Below are 21,723 nucleotides of genomic sequence, written 5' to 3'. Positions count from 1 at the left end.
ACCCTCCTAGAGCAGAAAGAAAACTCCTTCTACAAGCTTTAACCAGTGCTCTGCTGGATACTGATAGAAGTCACAAGACTGCTATATACAGCTAATGAGAAAAGGTATTTAGCAGTTTATATTTACTAAAATAATTGCATTTCCATGTTGTGTGTACTGTGGGAGACCAGATATATTGAATGCAGGGTCCTGGGTTTTGGTAACACTTTAAACTATTTGATCATGGGAACACTTGCATAATAGTCCCTTCTGACTTGGGGTTTAGCAGCATAGACAGGACATGAGGCTGAGACTTTCTCTCTCCACTTCCTTCTTCCAGGGTTTCAAAGCCAAAAACCCAGAGACAGTAAAATGATCGTGAGAACCACAATCGGGTTCAGGGTTGGATATCTGTTGCTGCTCCTAATTTTTGAGAAATGAATTGCACGTTCACGCCGGAAAATGATCACACTGACAACTGTCCAGTATAACCACGTCCTCATCTCTGTTTATTGCAGGGTGGTGCTTAACCTTTTATACATAGAGAACAACAGAGTATATGTAATTATTATGTAAATATGATCATAGTCTAAAAAGCACATTTTGGTTGGCTGAAATATAGAAAGAAGGCAAGAACTTGAAGCTTGAAGCTTGTCGCCGTTATCTCTTCACTCCCTCACATATTCCAGGCCGTAATTGCAAGATCCTCACAGCTCGATGGGAGGGGTTGAGAACATCACTGAACAAACAAGTTAAGGAGGACTGCAAAGCCCAGCAGACAAAATATATATACACAACAGATATTTAGAAATATGAAAAGTATAAAAGTAGAATAGTAAATATGCATAAAATGTATATATTAGACAGGAAACCAGATAGGCATTTTACTAAATCCATCACAACAGGAAGTACTAATATATAATTAAATATAACACTGATAGCAGATTCCAGTAGAGGCAGCAGATCCCTATACAGACAAAAGATGTAAAATGTTAATATCACTTTGAAGGGGAACCCCAGACCAAACACTATCACTTTTGAGGAAAATATAAAAAACACTTAACAGCACAGTGCCTAAGTGGTTAGCATTTCCGTCTGGAAGCACTGGGGTTGCTGGTTTGAATCTTAACCATGGCACTACCTGCACAGAGTTTGCATGTTCTTCCAGTGCCTGTGTCAGTTTCCTCCATGTACTCCAGTTTCCTCCCACACCTCAAAAACAGGCCTTATGGTTGATTGGCTCTTGTCTAAATTGGTCCTAGTATGTGTATGTATGAATGTGAGTTAGAGACCTTCGATTGTACGCCCCTTGAGGGTTAGGCACTAAGTGAATGTACAATATACAGTATGTGTAAAGCACTATGTAAATTGATGGTGTATATACTGTAAGTACCTGTAATAAATAAAACAAGGATTCTAAGTAAAGGCTCATGGTGGGTCAATGTGTTGATCTTTTTATCCACATTTTAAACAAGGTTCTTTCTCTATCCATCCTTTTATCTCATTACAGGAACACTACCTAAAATCTCAGTTATAAAGTAACATCATCTCAACAAAATGCTAAGACATTGTTGCATCAAATAATTTCTTTTAAATTGCATTCTTTTGTATGCAATGCAGGGACAGACGCAGTGCCGTGGCAGAGACGTACTTAGTACTCAGTGATGCTGACTGCTTTTATGTGCCACTATCGCCTGAGTCGGCTATCTTTACTGCAGGAGGGAACAAAAAGGGCATATGCTCTTGGCACAGTCCTGCATGTCTCACAACCTTCATTCACTGAATGCCTTTTCTTTCAAACATGGAGGCTCAGCATCACATGGAACATTATCTAGATTGGTCTGCTAATTTTTGGGCAGCCTCTCCCAACTGTTCATAATCTACATGCATTACATAGAGAATCCAAATGACATCACCGCATCTAAAATAGGGAGTGAAATTAAAACAAATATGTTTTATTTAAATTTCTCATTAGCATATTGATGAGGGAGGAACCAGGGAATGCAAAATATAAGCAAATTAAGCTTCCACTTTAAATGCTGTAACTCATAATGACTTCTAGAGAGATTTTGCCAGTCTACTATCACATTGTAAAACTGCACCTAAGTCACCTCTCTCTTTCACTGCCAATATAAGATTTTATTAAGTGATTCATGTTCCTGTTTACTTCCTTGGACTGCATAATGGTTTCATTAGAAGTACTTAAAGGTGAGAACACCCTCCTCTGTGCCATAAAAAGACATTTATATGATTAGTCATCAAAATCCTGGCAAGATTTGTTGGCATGTGATGTACTACACTAAAATAAGATATAATAAAATCAAACACACATTCATAAAAAGGGAGGACTATACAGTACCTGTTCTGATCATGTGGTGGCTCAGCCCATCAACATTTGCCAAAGGGGCATTAATGACCAAGAAAAAAAAGCCAGTGTATTAAAACAATTTTTTTCGGTACCATGTATATATTTGGTGCTGTTCACAGGTCCAGAGGCAAATTTCTATACTCAAAATCTAAATAATACTACTCTCAATGTACTTCAAGGCAGGTCTCATAACAATTTCAGGTTAATTGTCTATATAAAGAAGACTCAATAGTTGCACCTCCTGGACGGAATCCTACAAGCGCATTGGTGCAGTTGTGGGAGAGATTAGGGTGCCCTTGAACCTTGCTTCTTCAGCTGCACTTCATCCCTTCAGTGATGTGGGTATGACTTAACAACTCCAACAGCAAAATGCTGAGCGTGAAGGTTAGCATCAGCCAGCAGAGTGCAGAGAGTACCAGTGCTAAACGGTTCAGGTTGTTTTACTGGAAACCAAGGTTCTAGATGCACAAATGCTAACAAGTGCCATTGTTTTGTGCAAAGAGAAGGACGTTGCAATATTCTTGTTGGTGCTGAACAGTCAAGAGATTTCCAATCATGTAGGATAGATTGCCTGAATTTATTTAGGGATTTGAGAGAAAATCATGCAAACATCAGCAAATCATACAAAGTCAAAGTACAAAGTGTCCTGGTGGAAGCTAAACTCAGAAACCTAGGATTGCACAGCAAGAATATTGGCCAGTAACAATTCTGGGAACTTCTGGAACCATCTGAGTCTGAGATTTTGTAGAGCAGGGGAAGATTGGCAACATGTGGGTAATGCTCTGGAAATCATGGTGATACTTGGGCAATACACTGTAATAAAATAGGTCATGCATACAGGTGAAACTCGAAAAATTAGATTATCGTGCAAAAGTTAATTTATTTCAGTAATGCAACTTAAAAGGTGAAACTACTATATGAGATAGACTCATTACATGCAAAGCAAGATAGTTCAAGCCATGATTTGTCATAATTGTGTATAATAATAATAATAATAATAATTGTGGTGATTATGGCTTACAGCTCATGAAAACCCCAAATCCACAATCTCAGAAAATTAGAATATTACATGCAATCAATAAAACAAGGATTGTACATAGAACAATATCGGACCTCTGAAAAGTATAAGCATGCATATGTACTCAGTACTTGGTTTGGGCCCCTTTTGCAGCAATTACTGCCTCAATGTGGCGTGGCATGGAAGCTATCAGCCTGTGGCACTGCTGAGATGTTATGGAAGACCAGGATGCTTCAATAGCGGCCTTCAGCTCTTCTGCATTGTTCGGTCTCATGTCTCTCATCTTTCTCTTGGAAATGCCCCATAGATTCTCTATGGGGTTCAGGTCAGGCAAATTTGCTGGCCAATCAAGCACAGTAACCCCACGGTCATTGAACCAGGTTTTGGTTCTTTTGGCAGTGTGGACAGGTGCCAAGTCCTGCTGGAAAATGAAGTCAGCATCCCTATAAAGCTTGTCATGCGGAAGGAAGCATGAAGTGCTCCAAAATCTCCTGGTAGATGGCTGCATTGACCATGGACTTAATGAAGCACAGTGGACCAACACCAACAGATGACATGGCTCCCCAAATCAACACAGACTGTGGAAACTTCACACTGGACTTCAAACATCTTGCAGTGTGTGCCTCTCCATTCTTCCTCCATACTCTGGGTCCTTGGTTTCCAAATGAAATGTAAAAGTTGCTCTCATCAGAAAAGAGGACTTTGGACCACTGAGCAACAAACCAGGTCTGTTTTTCTTTAGCCCAGGTAAGATGCTTCTGAATTTGTTTGTTGTTCAGGAGCGGCTTGACAAGAGGAATACGATATTTGAAGCCCATGTCCAGGATCCGTCTGTGTGTGGTGGCTCTTGATGCACTGACTCCAGCCTCAGTCCACTCCTTATGAAAATCCCCAACACTTTTGAATGGCCTTTTCCTGACAATCCTCTCCAGGCTGTGGTCATCATGCTGCTTGTGCACCTTTTTCTTCCACACTTTTCCCTTCCACATAACTTTCTATTAATGTGCTTTGATACAGCACTTTGGGAACATCCAACTTCTTTTGCAATTACCTTTTGAGGCTTTCCTTCCTTATGGAGAGTGTTAATGATGGTTTTCTGCACAACTGTCAGGTCAGCAGTCTTTCCCATGATTGTGATTCCTACTGAACCAGACTGAGAGACCATTTAAAGGCTCAGGAACCCTTTGCAGGTGTTATGGCTTAATTAGCTGATTAGAGTGGGACACTTTGAGCCTAGAATATTGCACCTTTTCACAATATTCTAATTTTCTGAGATTGTGGATTTGGGGTTTTCATGAGCTGTAAGCCATAATCATCACAATTATGACAAATCAACTTTTGCACGATACTCTAATTTTTCAAGTTTCACCTGTAGTCCATGTTAAGTTCAATCTGTATCATCTTCTGCACATGGACTTTGTCATTGTCTTTGTGCATGGATTTTATATGATCTACATATGTTTTCATGGTTTTATGAGGAAACACTGCAAACATAAGCAGATTATACAAATCTCATGTACTGTATTAAAGTGTCCATAGTGGAAGCTAAACCCAGAATCCTAGCACTGCAATGCAAGAACAGTAACTAGAATTCTGGAACCATCGGAGCCTGTGATTCTACAAAACAATATGTGGATAGAGCACTGGCAATCAAAATGGCAATGTAAACTAAAGAAACCAAAAGTAAGATCCAGTGATAACCTCCATGGAATCAACAACACTCATCATACTTGCCATCTGTGGAAGCTGCCTAATCATGTCGTAAGATATAACACAATGAATATAGCAAGTATGTTGTAGTCAACAGGACTACAAATGAATACAACCTGAGAACACACAAGTGTATGAGTAGCCCAAAACTAATTACGAAAGGACTGATCTAACTAAGCATGGAATGCTGTTGGGTGATCTGGGGGGGGGGGAAATCCTGCATAGTGTAGTAAGTCAAATCCAGAAAATGTATTAAAAAACGTAAGAAATGCACTCTCAGGGGTAAAATGACAGCTGGATGGTGGATTAGCACTGGGTAGATGAACATTGAGGAAGCCAGAAATCTCTGATAGGGACAACCGTGCCTTGGCCGAAAACATGGATGATGCAATGATAGCACCACTGTGAGATGGATAGTTATGTTACCAACAAGCCATGACTTGCTGCCGCAAGACCAGAATCCAGCCTTATCTGACGTCACCCTTGAATATGCACAGTGGGACACGTTTCAAGGTCTAACAACTCTTTTGAAGAAGTACCTGAATGATATTATGCTATATAGGTTTATATGTGCCTGTGATATATCCTGGGCTCCTCACAGGCAGACTGCAGCTTGGGTGGTTTAGATTCTTCTCTCCATTCCCTTATATCTTAGCATCTGTGCCGTTCAACATGGCAGGGAGATAGTTGAGTTCCAACGTGATCATGTCACCAGCTGATCCCCTTCTCTTGTCCTGAACTTCTCTTTTGCATATTTTCCTTTATTAAAAACCACACAGGTTCTTAAAGCACATAGAAATAATATTGTGGGCAAATTCACATCCTAAGCAGTTTGTCTGAACTGACTTCTTTTGTATAAATATTTTTATATTTAAGTATTAAATATAAAGCATGGATGTTCAAGAAGCAGGGGTTAACTTATCTTAGAGGAGAGGGTGATTTCAGAGTGTTCTAGAGGCCTAGGGGTTGATTTACTAAAGGGAAATAGGCTGTTCACTTTGGAAGGGCATTTTCCCCAAAGCTTTGTGAATACGGTGAAATTTCACTACGCCAAAAACACCCAATAACTTGCAAGGAAATGTAAAAAAACAACAACATATTTGCTTGCCCATGTTTGGATGATGGAAGTTAGCAGTGCTCCACCTTGTTCACTAAGTTCCAGGGTGAATTCCCTTGCAAACTGAAACTTCCCTTATACAACAAACTTTTCCTGGCCAATCATAAGTAGTGAAAGAGGAGACAGAAGGAATTGCTTGTAGTGTGATAAGCTGTGACGTAAGAGTACTTACAGTACAGTTATAGTGCTTATTTTCCTGAGATGAGCCTACCCCAGGAGCAATATGAGACCCTCTCTTAGCCAGTGGGCTAAGATCTGGGTATAGGTGAAGTCTGAGGAGCACAATATGAATGCTACTATGGTGAATAGCAAACATACTTGCTTTAGCATCCTGCTGAATAAATGGCCATTTGATGACTTCGGCCTTCAGTTATTCATGCTGCCATAAAAGAACCGTTTATGTGAGAATCAAAGATGATCTAATGAGAAGAAGAGGATGGGAGTAAGAAATATAGGCCCAAATGATAGCAGCCTGGGCTCAAGGAGGCAGCTAACTTTTAAAGCACATTAAGTAGTATAGGTCCTCCTCTGGAGATGCTCTGGCTTTGTGGCTGTGGTTACAAAGAAGATGTTCCCCTAAGAGTGAGAACAGAACCCAGGTGGTAGTATAGAGAGTGAGAAGATGAAGACTTATGCCAGTTAATAGATGTTGAATGAGAAGAATCCCTGACTTCTGAATAAGGGGTATGTAACACCCTGCTATAATGCAAGTTGCAGGATGGTAAGAGAAACACAAGATGACAGTGTCCTGCAATTCAGTGGCACTCACACTCTGTAGAGCAGCCTCATGGACTTTGTATGCTGAACCACAGGACTGTGTTGGGGGGCAGTGTATTACATTTCCCAGAGGAGCTGGCGTGTGGGCATTTATATACAGAAGCCCGGGAGACTGGACAGGAAGTGAGTGGAGGGAGGGCTGGAGAGCAGGAGTGAGAAGAGGGTTTTGCAGACTGCTGGAGTAACAGACCCACCTCTAGAGAGGAGAGAAGCATGGAGGAGTCACTGACCACTAGACCTGTCCAGGGAGACATTCTGCCAGCAGGCAACCCAGAGTGCTGTGTCCAGACAGAACACTGCAAGTGGGACAGGAGAACCTGTGGGGGCCCCCATCTACAGAGAGTAAGAGACCGCCAGGACCTGAGTGATGCCACAGTTCAGATGAGAGAGTCCCATACACCAGCCAAAGAAGTGAACATTGACATTCCTTTCAAATCTACCAGTTTTTCTGCACACAGTTGCAGCCATTGTACATTATTAACATATGTTGTGGCCTAGTTCCCCTGGCCATTATTACTGAACCCCATCATTGTTCTCTTAGCCATTGGCCTATCCTCTTATAGGAACATCTATCACCATTGCCATTGGCTACTGCAGCCCAGAGAGGAGTTTCCCTTTGCCAGCAAGTGCTTCTGCCAATTTCTGACACCTTTTTGCCTAAAATAGTGCAGTAAAGGGACACTACCCAAGTCAAGTGTCACTTAAAGGGGAAGTGCTTGTCCTTTATTTTCTTCCCCTTGTATTAATCTTTGAGGGACTGCCACCTTCACCTCTTCCAATTTAAAAGGTCTGGATCATTGTAGTGCACTAACTGGGCCCCAACGAGCGTGCAGAAGATTTCTCACTGCATTTAAATGGACGTTGACTACCCTAACTAAAGAGCATTTTTCCTATCTCAGATTTAAACCTTGCCATCAGATCCTGAAGGCTCAAAGTGAGCTAGTTACCCTTTTGATAGTTTCCTTGCTCACTGGGGATCCAAAAACACCTCAGGCTTGAGGGTCTGGGTAAACGTCTGAATAGCAGGCCTGCCAGCACTGATTTAAATTTTGCTGTATGTGTTGCTTCCTTTGCTTAGAGTTGTTTAGAGTGATACTTTCATTATGTACACGCATATTGCCTTATGCTGTTTTACAAATGTTACAGCCAAGTTTAATATAAAGAACATATTTGGTCATTCTAGTCTGTGTGCGAGTCTATTTTCTGGTGATAATTTACCCTGGTCAGAAGATTACTGTGGTGTCTGCAGGGGTTGGACTTTCAGAGAGGGGTCCAGAGTGAAAGGAAGCCCAAAAATAAGCAGCGACTCCTAAGGGGGTTATACTACAGGTACAAAACAATTTGTTAATAATAAGTGGAGTTAGAAATATAGTCATATGTAACAAAGGTCCATCAGGTAGTACAAAGAAACCAAGTATCTCACTTTGTATATTAGAACACCACTGTACGTACTGGGGATAAGTGAGAAGAAGAAACTAAATAAAAAATATGTGTATAAAAATATATAGATTGTAAGCTCCAAGGAGCAGGGCCCTCGAACTCCTCTTGTATTGTATTGTTACTGTATTGTCTCATGTATTGTCCCCCACTATATTGTACAGCGCTGAGCAAACGTTTTGACGCAGTATAAATACTGTATAATATTAATATATATGAGTTCACAACTCCACACTGGAGAGAAAAACGTCAATGTCAAAAGGCAGGCAGATTGATCTTTAAAGCAGAGGTGTTTATTGTTCACAGAGGTGTACAGCCTTGCCAATGTGTTCCAGGGCTATAACAATGCCCCTTCTTCAGGGCTATGTGTAAGAATAAAATGTTCTTTATGCAAGATAAAGTGATTCAAAACCTATCATATATATAAAAGAAAATAAACTAAAAATTTGAGGAGTGCAGAGACACTGCCAGGCCACTCTTGGTGAATTTTGCACCCCAACAGTTAAAAATGAATACCTATGAGTGACTGTGCGACTGTATTACAGATATAAAAATGCATTTCAAATGTGAATATATCATCTTACTATTTTATAACTAGAGATGAGCGAATCGAACATGACGAAGTGGAATTCGTTCCGAAGATTTGGAAAAATTCTATTCGCGACGAATCCGAAGATTAGCAAACTTCGGATGCACGAATCGAATTTTCCCAAAAATGGCGGCGACATGTGTGGCCACGGAGAAAATGGACAGAGAAGATGGGGCGGGGATCTCTGGGAAGGCGCGCAGACAAGGCGCGCTGACCCGTAATGCATTCATGACATGTGATCGCATTAGCCAATCAGCAGCCAGCCAGCACTGTGTAATGGTGGAGCTATAAATCGCGGCCATCTTAGAATTCTCCATTAGCCTCCGGTCATTCAAGAGAGACAGACCTGTGTGTATTAAGGGACAGCGTTAGGGCCACAGAGACTTTAGGGCCACAGAATCGTTACTCAGGGACACAGAATCGTTACTCAGGGACACAGAATCGTTACTCAGGGACACAGAATCGTTACTCAGGGACACAGAATCGTTACTTAGGGCCACAGCTATCAAAGAATCGAAAATTTAAAGTGACATACACCCTTTTTTTTTTTGGTGGCTGTCGTGCACAGTTGGTGCTGCAGTTTGCCGATTGTGCAAAATAAACTGACTTTCTGCTTCACAACCACTATTGTACGTTCAAAGAGTTAAATCCATTTACACGCCGGCTGGCGGTAATATTTTTTGGGTGATTAGTGCATTCCAGTGACAGAAACGTACAGTTTCCAGCCAACGGCAAGCTGCAATTGACCGATTGTGTACAATAAACTGACTTTCTGCTTCACAACCACTATTGTACGTTCAAAGAGTTAGATCCATTTACACGCCGGGTGGCGGTAATATTTTTTGGGTGATTAGTGCATTCCAGTGACATAAACGTACAGTTTCCAGCCAACGGCAAGCTGCAATTGACCGATTGTGCTAAATAAACTGACTTTCTGCTTCACAACCACTATTGTACGTTCAAAGAGTTAAATCCATATACACGCCGGGTAGAGGTAATATTTTTTGGGTGATTAGTGCATTCCAGTGACATAAACGTACAGTTTCCAGCCAACGGCAAGCTGCAATTGACCGATTGTGCTAAATAAACTGACTTTCTGCTTCACAACCACTATTGTACGTTCAAAGAGTTAGATCCATTTACACGCCGGGTGGCGGTAATATTTTTTGGGTGATTAGTGCATTCCAGTGACATAAACGTACAGTTTCCAGCCAACGGCAAGCTGCAATTGACCGATTGTGCTAAATAAACTGACTTTCTGCTTCACAACCACTATTGTACGTTCAAAGAGTTAAATCCATTTACACGCCGGCTGGCGGTAATATTTTTTGGGTGATTAGTGCATTCCAGTGACCTAAACGTACAGTTTCCAGCCAACGGCAAGCTGCAATTGACCGATTGTGCTAAATAAACTGACTTTCTGCTTCACAACCACTATTGTACGTTCAAAGAGTTAAATCCATTTACACGCCAGCTGGCGGTAATATTTTTTGGGTGATTAGTGCATTCCAGTGACACAAACGTACAGTTTCCAGCCAACGGCAAGCTGCAATTGACCGATTGTGTACAATAAACTGACTTTCTGCTTCACAACCACTATTGTACGTTCAAAGAGTTAAATCCATTTACACGCCGGCTGGCGGTAATATTTTTTGGGTGATTAGTGCATTCCAGTGACATAAACGTACAGTTTCCAGCCAACGGCAAGCTGCAATTGACCGATTGTGCTAAATAAACTGACTTTCTGCTTCACAACCACTATTGTACGTTCAAAGAGTTAAATCCATTTACACGCCGGCTGGCGGTAATATTTTTTGGGTGATTAGTGCATTCCAGTGACAGAAACGTACAGTTTCCAGCCAACGGCAAGCTGCAATTGACCGATTGTGCTAAATAAACTGACTTTCTGCTTCACAACCACTATTGTACGTTCAAAGAGTTAAATCCATTTACACGCCGGCTGGCGGTAATATTTTTTGGGTGATTAGTGCATTCCAGTGACATAAACGTACAGTTTCCAGCCAACGGCAAGCTGCAATTGACCGATTGTGCTAAATAAACTGACTTTCTGCTTCACAACCACTATTGTACGTTCAAAGAGTTAAATCCATTTACACGCCAGCTGGCGGTAATATTTTTTGGGTGATTAGTGCATTCCAGTGACACAAACGTACAGTTTCCAGCCAACGGCAAGCTGCAATTGACCGATTGTGTACAATAAACTGACTTTCTGCTTCACAACCACTATTGTACGTTCAAAGAGTTAAATCCATTTACACGCCGGCTGGCGGTAATATTTTTTGGGTGATTAGTGCATTCCAGTGACATAAACGTACAGTTTCCAGCCAACGGCAAGCTGCAATTGACCGATTGTGCTAAATAAACTGACTTTCTGCTTCACAACCACTATTGTACGTTCAAAGAGTTAAATCCATTTACAAGCCGGCTGGCGGTAATATTTTTTGGGTGATTAGTGCATTCCAGTGACATAAACGTACAGTTTCCAGCCAACGGCAAGCTGCAATTGACCGATTGTGTACAATAAACTGACTTTCTGCTTCACAACCACTATTGTACGTTCAAAGAGTTAAATCCATTTACACGCCGGCTGGCGGTAATATTTTTTGGGTGATTAGTGCATTCCAGTGACATAAACGTACAGTTTCCAGCCAACGGCAAGCTGCAATTGACCGATTGTGCTAAATAAACTGACTTTCTGCTTCACAACCACTATTGTACGTTCAAAGAGTTAAATCCATTTACACGCCGGCTGGCGGTAATATTTTTTGGGTGATTAGTGCATTCCAGTGACCTAAACGTACAGTTTCCAGCCAACGGCAAGCTGCAATTGACCGATTGTGCTAAATAAACTGACTTTCTGCTTCACAACCACTATTGTACGTTCAAAGAGTTAAATCCATTTACACGCCAGCTGGCGGTAATATTTTTTGGGTGATTAGTGCATTCCAGTGACACAAACGTACAGTTTCCAGCCAACGGCAAGCTGCAATTGACCGATTGTGCTAAATAAACTGACTTTCTGCTTCACAACCACTATTGTACGTTCAAAGAGTTAAATCCATTTACACGCCGGCTGGCGGTAATATTTTTTGGGTGATTAGTGCATTCCAGTGACCTAAACGTACAGTTTCCAGCCAACGGCAAGCTGCAATTGACCGATTGTGCTAAATAAACTGACTTTCTGCTTCACAACCACTATTGTACGTTCAAAGAGTTAAATCCATTTACACGCCAGCTGGCGGTAATATTTTTTGGGTGATTAGTGCATTCCAGTGACACAAACGTACAGTTTCCAGCCAACGGCAAGCTGCAATTGACCGATTGTGTACAATAAACTGACTTTCTGCTTCACAACCACTATTGTACGTTCAAAGAGTTAAATCCATTTACACGCCGGCTGGCGGTAATATTTTTTGGGTGATTAGTGCATTCCAGTGACATAAACGTACAGTTTCCAGCCAACGGCAAGCTGCAATTGACCGATTGTGCTAAATAAACTGACTTTCTGCTTCACAACCACTATTGTACGTTCAAAGAGTTAAATCCATTTACACGCCGGCTGGCGGTAATATTTTTTGGGTGATTAGTGCATTCCAGTGACAGAAACGTACAGTTTCCAGCCAACGGCAAGCTGCAATTGACCGATTGTGCTAAATAAACTGACTTTCTGCTTCACAACCACTATTGTACGTTCAAAGAGTTAAATCCATTTACACGCCGGCTGGCGGTAATATTTTTTGGGTGATTAGTGCATTCCAGTGACCTAAACGTACAGTTTCCAGCCAACGGCAAGCTGCAATTGACCGATTGTGCTAAATAAACTGACTTTCTGCTTCACAACCACTATTGTACGTTCAAAGAGTTAAATCCATTTACACGCCAGCTGGCGGTAATATTTTTTGGGTGATTAGTGCATTCCAGTGACACAAACGTACAGTTTCCAGCCAACGGCAAGCTGCAATTGACCGATTGTGTACAATAAACTGACTTTCTGCTTCACAACCACTATTGTACGTTCAAAGAGTTAAATCCATTTACACGCCGGCTGGCGGTAATATTTTTTGGGTGATTAGTGCATTCCAGTGACATAAACGTACAGTTTCCAGCCAACGGCAAGCTGCAATTGACCGATTGTGCTAAATAAACTGACTTTCTGCTTCACAACCACTATTGTACGTTCAAAGAGTTAAATCCATTTACACGCCGGCTGGCGGTAATATTTTTTGGGTGATTAGTGCATTCCAGTGACAGAAACGTACAGTTTCCAGCCAACGGCAAGCTGCAATTGACCGATTGTGTACAATAAACTGACTTTCTGCTTCACAACCACTATTGTACGTTCAAAGAGTTAGATCCATTTACACGCCGGGTGGCGGTAATATTTTTTGGGTGATTAGTGCATTCCAGTGACATAAACGTACAGTTTCCAGCCAACGGCAAGCTGCAATTGACCGATTGTGCTAAATAAACTGACTTTCTGCTTCACAACCACTATTGTACGTTCAAAGAGTTAAATCCATATACACGCCGGGTGGTGGTAATATTTTTTGGGTGATTAGTGCATTCCAGTGACATAAACGTACAGTTTCCAGCCAACGGCAAGCTGCAATTGACCGATTGTGCTAAATAAACTGACTTTCTGCTTCACAACCACTATTGTACGTTCAAAGAGTTAGATCCATTTACACGCCGGGTGGCGGTAATATTTTTTGGGTGATTAGTGCATTCCAGTGACATAAACGTACAGTTTCCAGCCAACGGCAAGCTGCAATTGACCGATTGTGCTAAATAAACTGACTTTCTGCTTCACAACCACTATTGTACGTTCAAAGAGTTAAATCCATTTACACGCCGGCTGGCGGTAATATTTTTTGGGTGATTAGTGCATTCCAGTGACCTAAACGTACAGTTTCCAGCCAACGGCAAGCTGCAATTGACCGATTGTGCTAAATAAACTGACTTTCTGCTTCACAACCACTATTGTACGTTCAAAGAGTTAAATCCATTTACACGCCAGCTGGCGGTAATATTTTTTGGGTGATTAGTGCATTCCAGTGACACAAACGTACAGTTTCCAGCCAACGGCAAGCTGCAATTGACCGATTGTGTACAATAAACTGACTTTCTGCTTCACAACCACTATTGTACGTTCAAAGAGTTAAATCCATTTACACGCCGGCTGGCGGTAATATTTTTTGGGTGATTAGTGCATTCCAGTGACATAAACGTACAGTTTCCAGCCAACGGCAAGCTGCAATTGACCGATTGTGCTAAATAAACTGACTTTCTGCTTCACAACCACTATTGTACGTTCAAAGAGTTAAATCCATTTACACGCCGGCTGGCGGTAATATTTTTTGGGTGATTAGTGCATTCCAGTGACAGAAACGTACAGTTTCCAGCCAACGGCAAGCTGCAATTGACCGATTGTGCTAAATAAACTGACTTTCTGCTTCACAACCACTATTGTACGTTCAAAGAGTTAAATCCATTTACACGCCGGCTGGCGGTAATATTTTTTGGGTGATTAGTGCATTCCAGTGACCTAAACGTACATTTCCAGCCAACGGCAAGCTGCAATTGACCGATTGTGCTAAATAAACTGACTTTCTGCTTCACAACCACTATTGTACGTTCAAAGAGTTAAATCCATTTACACGCCAGCTGGCGGTAATATTTTTTGGGTGATTAGTGCATTCCAGTGACACAAACGTACAGTTTCCAGCCAACGGCAAGCTGCAATTGACCGATTGTGTACAATAAACTGACTTTCTGCTTCACAACCACTATTGTACGTTCAAAGAGTTAAATCCATTTACACGCCGGCTGGCGGTAATATTTTTTGGGTGATTAGTGCATTCCAGTGACATAAACGTACAGTTTCCAGCCAACGGCAAGCTGCAATTGACCGATTGTGCTAAATAAACTGACTTTCTGCTTCACAACCACTATTGTACGTTCAAAGAGTTAAATCCATTTACACGCCGGCTGGCGGTAATATTTTTTGGGTGATTAGTGCATTCCAGTGACATAAACGTACAGTTTCCAGCCAACGGCAAGCTGCAATTGACCGATTGTGTACAATAAACTGACTTTCTGCTTCACAACCACTATTGTACGTTCAAAGAGTTAAATCCATATACACGCCGGGTGGCGGCAATATTTTTTGGGTGATTAGTGCATTCCAGTGACATAAACGTACAGTTTTCAGCCAATGGCAAGCTGCAATTGACCGATTGTGCTAAATAAACTGACTTTCTGCTTCACAACCACTATTGTACGTTCAAAGAGTTAGATCCATTTACACGCCGGGTGGCGGTAATATTTTTTGGGTGATTAGTGCATTCCAGTGACATAAACGTACAGTTTCCAGCCAACGGCAAGCTGCAATTGACCGATTGTGCTAAATAAACTGACTTTCTGCTTCACAACCACTATTGTACGTTCAAAGAGTTAAATCCATTTACACGCCGGCTGGCGGTAATATTTTTTGGGTGATTAGTGCATTCCAGTGACCTAAACGTACAGTTTCCAGCCAACGGCAAGCTGCAATTGACCGATTGTGCTAAATTAACTGACTTTCTGCTTCACAACCACTATTGTACGTTCAAAGAGTTAAATCCATTTACACGCCGGCTGGCGGTAATATTTTTTGGGTGATTAGTGCATTCCAGTGACAGAAACGTACAGTTTCCAGCCAACGGCAAGCTGCAATTGACCGATTGTGTACAATAAACTGACTTTCTGCTTCACAACCACTATTGTACGTTCAAAGAGTTAGATCCATTTACACGCCGGGTGGCGGTAATATTTTTTCGGTGATTAGTGCATTCCAGTGACATAAACGTACAGTTTCCAGCCAACGGCAAGCTGCAATTGACCGATTGTGCTAAATAAACTGACTTTCTGCTTCACAACCACTATTGTACGTTCAAAGAGTTAAATCCATATACACGCCGGGTGGCGGTAATATTTTTTGGGTGATTAGTGCATTCCAGTGACATAAACGTACAGTTTACAGCCAACGGCAAGCTGCAATTGACCGATTGTGCTAAATAAACTGACTTTCTGCTTCACAACCACTATTGTACGTTCAAAGAGTTAGATCCATTTACACGCCGGGTGGCGGTAATATTTTTTGGGTAATTAGTGCATTCCAGTGACATAAACGTACAGTTTCCAGCCAACGGCAAGCTGCAATTGACCGATTGTGCTAAATAAACTGACTTTCTGCTTCACAACCACTATTGTACGTTCAAAGAGTTAAATCCATTTACACGCCGGCTGGCGGTAATATTTTTTGGGTGATTAGTGCATTCCAGTGACATAAACGTACAGTTTCCAGCCAACGGCAAGCTGCAATTGACCGATTGTGCTAAATAAACTGACTTTCTGCTTCACAACCACTATTGTACGTTCAAAGAGTTAAATCCATTTACACGCCGGCTGGCGGTAATATTTTTTGGGTGATTAGTGCATTCCAGTGACAGAAACGTACAGTTTCCAGCCAACGGCAAGCTGCAATTGACCGATTGTGTACAATAAACTGACTTTCTGCTTCACAACCACTATTGTACGTTCAAAGAGTTAGATCCATTTACACGCCGGGTGGCGGTAATATTTTTTGGGTGATTAGTGCATTCCAGTGACATAAACGTACAGTTTCCAGCCAACGGCAAGCTGCAATTGACCGATTGTGCTAAATAAACTGACTTTCTGCTTCACAACCACTATTGTACGTTCAAAGAGTTAAATCCATTTACACGCCGGCTGGCGGTAATATTTTTTGGGTGATTAGTGCATTCCAGTGACATAAACGTACAGTTTCCAGCCAACGGCAAGCTGCAATTGACCGATTGTGCTAAATAAACTGACTTTCTGCTTCACAACCACTATTGTACGTTCAAAGAGTTAAATCCATTTACACGCCGGCTGGCGGTAATATTTTTTGGGTGATTAGTGCATTCCAGTGACAGAAACGTACAGTTTCCAGCCAACGGCAAGCTGCAATTGACCGATTGTGTACAATAAACTGACTTTCTGCTTCACAACCACTATTGTACGTTCAAAGAGTTAGATCCATTTACACGCCGGGTGGCGGTAATATTTTTTGGGTGATTAGTGCATTCCAGTGACATAAACGTACAGTTTCCAGCCAACGGCAAGCTGCAATTGACCGATTGTGCTAAATAAACTGACTTTCTGCTTCACAACCACTATTGTACGTTCAAAGAGTTAAATCCATATACACGCCGGGTGGCGGTAATATTTTTTGGGTGATTAGTGCATTCCAGTGACATAAACGTACAGTTTACAGCCAACGGCAAGCTGCAATTGACCGATTGTGCTAAATAAACTGACTTTCTGCTTCACAACCACTATTGTACGTTCAAAGAGTTAGATCCATTTACACGCCGGGTGGCGGTAATATTTTTTGGGTGATTAGTACATTCCAGTGACATAAACGTACAGTTTCCAGCCAACGGCAAGCTGCAATTGACCGATTGTGCTAAATAAACTGACTTTCTGCTTCACAACCACTATTGTACGTTCAAAGAGTTAAATCCATTTACACGCCGGCTGGCGGTAATATTTTTTGGGTGATTAGTGCATTCCAGTGACAGAAACGTACAGTTTCCAGCCAACGGCAAGCTGCAATTGACCGATTGTGTACAATAAACTGACTTTCTGCTTCACAACCACTATTGTACGTTCAAAGAGTTAGATCCATTTACACGCCGGGTGGCGGTAATATTTTTTGGGTGATTAGTGCATTCCAGTGACATAAACGTACAGTTTCCAGCCAACGGCAAGCTGCAATTGACCGATTGTGCTAAATAAACTGACTTTCTGCTTCACAACCACTATTGTACGTTCAAAGAGTTAAATCCATATACACGCCGGGTGGCGGTAATATTTTTTGGGTGATTAGTGCATTCCAGTGACATAAACGTACAGTTTACAGCCAACGGCAAGCTGCAATTGACCGATTGTGCTAAATAAACTGACTTTCTGCTTCACAACCACTATTGTACGTTCAAAGAGTTAGATCCATTTACACGCCGGGTGGCGGTAATATTTTTTGGGTGATTAGTACATTCCAGTGACATAAACGTACAGTTTCCAGCCAACGGCAAGCTGCAATTGACCGATTGTGCTAAATAAACTGACTTTCTGCTTCACAACCACTATTGTACGTTCGAAGAGTTAAATCCATTTACACGCAGGCTGGCGGTAATATTTTTTGGGTGATTAGTGCATTCCAGTGACCTAAACGTACAGTTTCCAGCCAACGACAAGCTGCAATTGACCGATTGTGCTAAATAAACTGACTTTCTGCTTCACAACCACTATTGTACGTTCAAAGAGTTAAATCCATTTACACGCCGGCTGGCGGTAATATTTTTTAGGTGATTAGTGCATTCCAGTGACAGAAACGTACAGTTTCCAGCCAACGGCAAGCTGCAATTGACCGATTGTGTACAACAAACTGACTTTCTGCTTCACAACCACTATTGTACGTTCAAAGAGTTAGATCCATTTACACGCCGGGTGGCGGTAATATTTTTTGGGTGATTAGTGCATTCCAGTGACAGAAACGTACCGTTTCCAGCCAACGGCAAGCTGCAATTGACCGATTGTGCTAAATAAACTGACTTTCTGCTTCACAACCACTATTGTACGTTCAAAGAGTTAAATCCATTTACACGCCGGCTGGCGGTAATATTTTTTGGGTGATTAGTGCATTCCAGTGACAGAAACGTACCGTTTCCAGCCAACGGCAAGCTGCAATTGACCGATTGTGCTAAATAAACTGACTTTCTGCTTCACAACCACTATTGTACGTTCAAAGAGTTAGATCCATTTACACGCCGGGTGGCGGTAATATTTTTTGGGTAATTAGTGCATTCCAGTGACATAAACGTACAGTTTCCAGCCAACGGCAAGCTGCAATTGACCGATTGTGCTAAATAAACTGACTTTCTGCTTCACAACCACTATTGTACGTTCAAAGAGTTAAATCCATTTACACGCCGGCTGGCGGTAATATTTTTTGGGTGATTAGTGCATTCCAGTGACATAAACGTACAGTTTCCAGCCAACGGCAAGCTGCAATTGACCGATTGTGCTAAATAAACTGACTTTCTGCTTCACAACCACTATTGTACGTTCAAAGAGTTAAATCCATTTACACGCCGGCTGGCGGTAATATTTTTTGGGTGATTAGTGCATTCCAGTGACAGAAACGTACAGTTTCCAGCCAACGGCAAGCTGCAATTGACCGATTGTGTACAATAAACTGACTTTCTGCTTCACAACCACTATTGTACGTTCAAAGAGTTAGATCCATTTACACGCCGGGTGGCGGTAATATTTTTTGGGTGATTAGTGCATTCCAGTGACATAAACGTACAGTTTCCAGCCAACGGCAAGCTGCAATTGACCGATTGTGCTAAATAAACTGACTTTCTGCTTCACAACCACTATTGTACGTTCAAAGAGTTAAATCCATATACACGCCGGGTGGCGGTAATATTTTTTGGGTGATTAGTGCATTCCAGTGACATAAACGTACAGTTTACAGCCAACGGCAAGCTGCAATTGACCGATTGTGCTAAATAAACTGACTTTCTGCTTCACAACCACTATTGTACGTTCAAAGAGTTAGATCCATTTACACGCCGGGTGGCGGTAATATTTTTTGGGTGATTAGTACATTCCAGTGACATAAACGTACAGTTTCCAGCCAACGGCAAGCTGCAATTGACCGATTGTGCTAAATAAACTGACTTTCTGCTTCACAACCACTATTGTACGTTCAAAGAGTTAAATCCATTTACACGCCGGCTGGCGGTAATATTTTTTGGGTGATTAGTGCATTCCAGTGACATAAACGTACAGTTTCCAGCCAACGGCAAGCTGCAATTGACCGATTGTGCTAAATAAACTGACTTTCTGCTTCACAACCACTATTGTACGTTCAAAGAGTTAAATCCATTTACACGCCGGCTGGCGGTAATATTTTTTGGGTGATTAGTGCATTCCAGTGACAGAAACGTACAGTTTCCAGCCAACGGCAAGCTGCAATTGACCGATTGTGTACAATAAACTGACTTTCTGCTTCACAACCACTATTGTACGTTCAAAGAGTTAGATCCATTTACACGCCGGGTGGCGGTAATATTTTTTGGGTGATTAGTGCATTCCAGTGACATAAACGTACAGTTTCCAGCCAACGGCAAGCTGCAATTGACCGATTGTGCTAAATAAACTGACTTTCTGCTTCACAACCACTATTGTACGTTCAAAGAGTTAAATCCATATACACGCCGGGTGGCGGTAATATTTTTTGGGTGATTAGTGCATTCCAGTGACATAAACGTACAGTTTACAGCCAACGGCAAGCTGCAATTGACCGATTGTGCTAAATAAACTGACTTTCTGCTTCACAACCACTATTGTACGTTCAAAGAGTTAGATCCATTTACACGCCGGGTGGCGGTAATATTTTTTGGGTGATTAGTACATTCCAGTGACATAAACGTACAGTTTCCAGCCAACGGCAAGCTGCAATTGACCGATTGTGCTAAATAAACTGACTTTCTGCTTCACAACCACTATTGTACGTTCGAAGAGTTAAATCCATTTACACGCAGGCTGGCGGTAATATTTTTTGGGTGATTAGTGCATTCCAGTGACCTAAACGTACAGTTTCCAGCCAACGACAAGCTGCAATTGACCGATTGTGCTAAATAAACTGACTTTCTGCTTCACAACCACTATTGTACGTTCAAAGAGTTAAATCCATTTACACGCCGGCTGGCGGTAATATTTTTTAGGTGATTAGTGCATTCCAGTGACAGAAACGTACAGTTTCCAGCCAACGGCAAGCTGCAATTGACCGATTGTGTACAATAAACTGACTTTCTGCTTCACAACCACTATTGTACGTTCAAAGAGTTAGATCCATTTACACGCCGGGTGGCGGTAATATTTTTTGGGTGATTAGTGCATTCCAGTGACAGAAGCGTACCGTTTCCAGCCAACGGCAAGCTGCAATTGACCGATTGTGCTAAATAAACTGACTTTCTGCTTCACAACCACTATTGTACGTTCAAAGAGTTAAATCCATTTACACGCCGGCTGGCGGTAATATTTTTTGGGTGATTAGTGCATTCCAGTGACAGAAACGTACAGTTTCCAGCCAACGGCAAGCTGCAATTGACCGATTGTGCTAAATAAACTGACTTTCTGCTTCACAACCACTATTGTACGTTCAAAGAGTTAGATCCATTTACACGCCGGGTGGCGGTAATATTTTTTGGGTGATTAGTGCATTCCAGTGACATAAACGTACAGTTTCCAGCCAACGGCAAGCTGCAATTGACCGATTGTGCTAAATAAACTGACTTTCTGCTTCACAACCACTATTGTACGTTCAAAGAGTTAAATCCATTTACACGCCGGCTGGCGGTAATATTTTTTGGGTGATTAGTGCATTCCAGTGACCTAAACGTACAGTTTCCAGCCAACGGCAAGCTGCAATTGACCGATTGTGCTAAATAAACTGACTTTCTGCTTCACAACCACTATTGTACGTTCAAAGAGTTAAATCCATTTACACGCCGGCTGGCGGTAATATTTTTTGGGTGATTAGTGCATTCCAGTGACAGAAACGTACAGTTTCCAGCCAACGGCAAGCTGCA

Source organism: Staurois parvus, unplaced genomic scaffold, assembly GCF_062004578.1.
Source record: "Staurois parvus isolate SC_StPar_1 unplaced genomic scaffold, SC_StPar_1.0 ptg000186l, whole genome shotgun sequence".
In the NCBI taxonomy this organism is placed as follows: domain Eukaryota; kingdom Metazoa; phylum Chordata; class Amphibia; order Anura; family Ranidae; genus Staurois; species Staurois parvus.
This window is presented reverse-complemented; position numbering follows the sequence as displayed.